Source organism: Bos indicus, chromosome 2, assembly GCF_029378745.1.
Source record: "Bos indicus isolate NIAB-ARS_2022 breed Sahiwal x Tharparkar chromosome 2, NIAB-ARS_B.indTharparkar_mat_pri_1.0, whole genome shotgun sequence".
Taxonomy (NCBI): Eukaryota; Metazoa; Chordata; class Mammalia; order Artiodactyla; family Bovidae; genus Bos; species Bos indicus.
The window spans coordinates 121,571,263-121,574,442 of NC_091761.1; the positions used below are offsets into that span (position 1 = coordinate 121,571,263).

The window sequence follows — 3,180 nt, forward strand, 5'->3', positions numbered from 1 at the left end:
TCAGATATGACTGAAGCGGCTTAGCACACATGCATGCACATTACATCATATATATAAAACGTAGGCAGGCAAGGTCATTGTATATATGTATGTATAATAGTATATGATGTATATATATATAATATGTATCTACCTATCTACCTATATATCATTGACCATTGCTCTCCTATTTCCCCTGTTAAACAGGCTGAATAATCTCCACTTATAGGCTCCAAGGAGGTCCCTGGGGGATTTTTGCCAGCATAGTGTCAGACCCACACTGGCTTGGTTTTTCTACGTGAAAGGAAAAAGATGGCAGTATTTCAGGAAATTTGGGGGGCTAGGCCTGCCTTGAGCCTCCAGCCTTATCTATTACTCTGCGGTGCTGACTGCAGGGTCATCAGTGACCGCCGGGTCACAGCACGATCCTCAGGAGCCCTCACTCTGGAAGAGACACGGTGTTCCCAAGGGACCCACGTGTCTGCTCCCTGTGCTCTTTCTAATCTCACAGCAAACAAACATCTTGACCTCCTATTTCTCTACAGTTTCCCTTGATTTTGGTTACTGTGGGTCAGTCCTCTGGAGATAGAACACTTCTGGGGCACTCACAGACTTTAGCTTTTACTTTTGCAGAGTGGACCCAGCCTGAACAATTGCCAGCTTCCCTGACAGATTTACTGTCTTCTCTCTGAGGCCCAGGAGCATCCACAGCTGTAGGGCTGCTGTAGATTACATTTCTGTTTAAATTATTCACTGTCCATCCTGGAGGAGGGTTATACTACGTCTTTATTCTGTTGAGTTCAGGAGTGGCCGTAAGATTTGATTTGGTCAATAAAACGTTGGTGCCAATGGCCATGTCACTTGTAAACAGATGTTTTCCACCAGCTTGTGGTCTGCTGTCTTTTTCTTTCTTTCTACCATGAGTCCAGCAATGTCCCTGAGAGGGTCTGCCCCTTCAGCCTGGTCTGACAATGACACGGAGTAAGCACAAGCTGACCTAAGATGACATTTGACATGAGTGAGAAGTCCTTATTTGTCAGAGAAAAAAGAAACTGTCCCTGACATCTTGAGGTCATTTGTTTACTATAGCATAATCAAGTCCATCCTGCATCTCTGTTATACTGGCCTCAGGCATGTTACTCAATCTCTTTGAACTTGACCATCCCCATCTGTAAAATGGGGAAAATTGTGCTTACTTCATTTACAGGGTTTTTTGAGGCTTTTATAAGCAATGGGTTGAAAGCACCTGGCCTAGATCCTAGAACTCAGTAACTGCTTATTAAATGCTAGGTGAATCTCAACCTAATAAGCAACTGGAGAGAGACCAGACACAGACTGATATTTGGTGGCCTTCCCTTAAAAAGCCAGATAAGACACTGATTTCACGGTAGCACTATTCACAAAGCTAAAAGACAGGACAAGCCAAATATCCATAAATGGATGAATAAGTAAACAAAATGTGATGTAGACATACAATGTCATATTTATTATTCAGCCTAAAAAAGAAGGAAATTCTGACACAGGCTGCAGTGTGTATGAACCTTGAAGACATTATGCTAAATGAAATAAACCAGACACAAAAGACCAAATAATGTAGAAGTCTCCTTATGTGACTGCTAGAGTAGTCAATTTATAGAGGCAGAAATTAAAGTGGAGGTTACCCGGGGTTTTGGAAGGAGGGGGTTGGGGAAATTTAATGTGTATAGAGTTTGAGTTTGTGAAGGTGAAAAAGTTCTGGACATGGAAGGTGGTGATGATTGCTCAACAATGTGAATGCACTTAATACCACTGAGTGAATGAGTGAGTGAAAGTCACTCAATTGTGTCTAACTCTTTGCAACCCCATGGACTATACAGTCCATGGAATTCTCCAGGCCAGAATACTAGAGTGGGTAGCCTTTCCTTTCTCCAGGGGATCTTCCCAACACAGGGATCAAACACAGGTCTCCTGCATTGCAGGAGGATTCTTTACCATCCAAGCCACAAGGGAAGCCCTAGTACCACCAAACTATACACTTTAAATGGTTAAAATGGTACATTTTATATTATGTGTGTTTTATCACAATTTTATTTATTTTTTTAAATTGAATCATTTGTCATTGTATTATTGAGTTGTAGAGTTCTTTATATGAATATGATATCATATATACCCTTATCAGATGTATAATTTGCAGTTACCTTCTCCCATTTTGTGTTCCCTGGTGGCTCAGAGGATAAAGCATCTGCCTGCCATGCAGGAGACCCGGGTTCAATCCCTGGGTTGGGAAGATCCCCTGGAGAAGGAAATGGCAACCCACTCCAATATTCTTGCCTGGAGAATCCCATGGACAGAGGAGCCTGGAGGGCTACAGTCCACGGGGTCACAAAGAGTCAGACACGACTGAATGAGTTCACTCACTCTCCTATTCTGTGTATCATCTTTTCCACCTGAACTCTTGTTTAATCAATATTTTTTTAAAATTTTAATCAGTATTTTTTAATTGAAGTATAATGTTCTTGCCTGGAAAATCCCATGGACAGAGGAACCTGGCAGGCTACAGTCCATAGCGTCGCAGAGTCAGACGCAATGGAGACTGAGCACCAACCTATAGTTGACTTACAATGTTGTGTTAATTTCTGCTGTACCGCAAAATGATTCAGTTATACAAATCTATATTCTCTGTTAAATATTCTTTTCCATTATGGTTTATCAGGATATTGAATATAGTCCCTGGTGCTATAGAGGAGGACCTTGTTGGTTTATCCATTCTATATGTAAGAGTTTGCATCTGCTAGCTTCAACCTCTTACTCCATCCTTCCCCCAACTCCCTCCCACTTGGCAACCACCAGTCTTCTCTATGTCTGTAATTCTGTTTATATTTCATAGATAGTTCATTTGTATATTTTATTTTCATTTATTTTAAAATTAGAGTATAATTGCTTTACAATACTGTATTAGTTTGTGCTGTACAACAGTGTGAATCAGCTATATGTATTGTGTTGTATTTTAGATTTCCCATTTAAGTATTTTATCACAATTCTGTAAAGCTGGATAAAGCTTCTTTTTTCTTAAAAAAAAAAACAAAAACCCTCATTCCTTTTTTTTAGTCTGCTTTGTTGGGCAGACCTCATTTGGAGTCTTCTCTTGCTCTGGGCCACAAAATTTTATCTTTTCCTTTATTATTATTTTTATTACACACATCACACATGGTCATCATTAAA

General features: G+C 40.2%; 1 non-coding gene across 1 annotated transcript; it reads left to right on the forward strand.

Annotated features, from left to right (window-relative positions):
• The first annotated feature begins 2,173 nt into the window (after positions 1–2,173).
• On the forward strand, positions 2,174–2,245 carry TRNAG-GCC (transfer RNA glycine (anticodon GCC)). The gene has a single exon. It is a non-coding gene; the product is annotated as a tRNA-Gly (tRNA).
• The last annotated feature ends 935 nt before the right edge of the window (positions 2,246–3,180 follow it).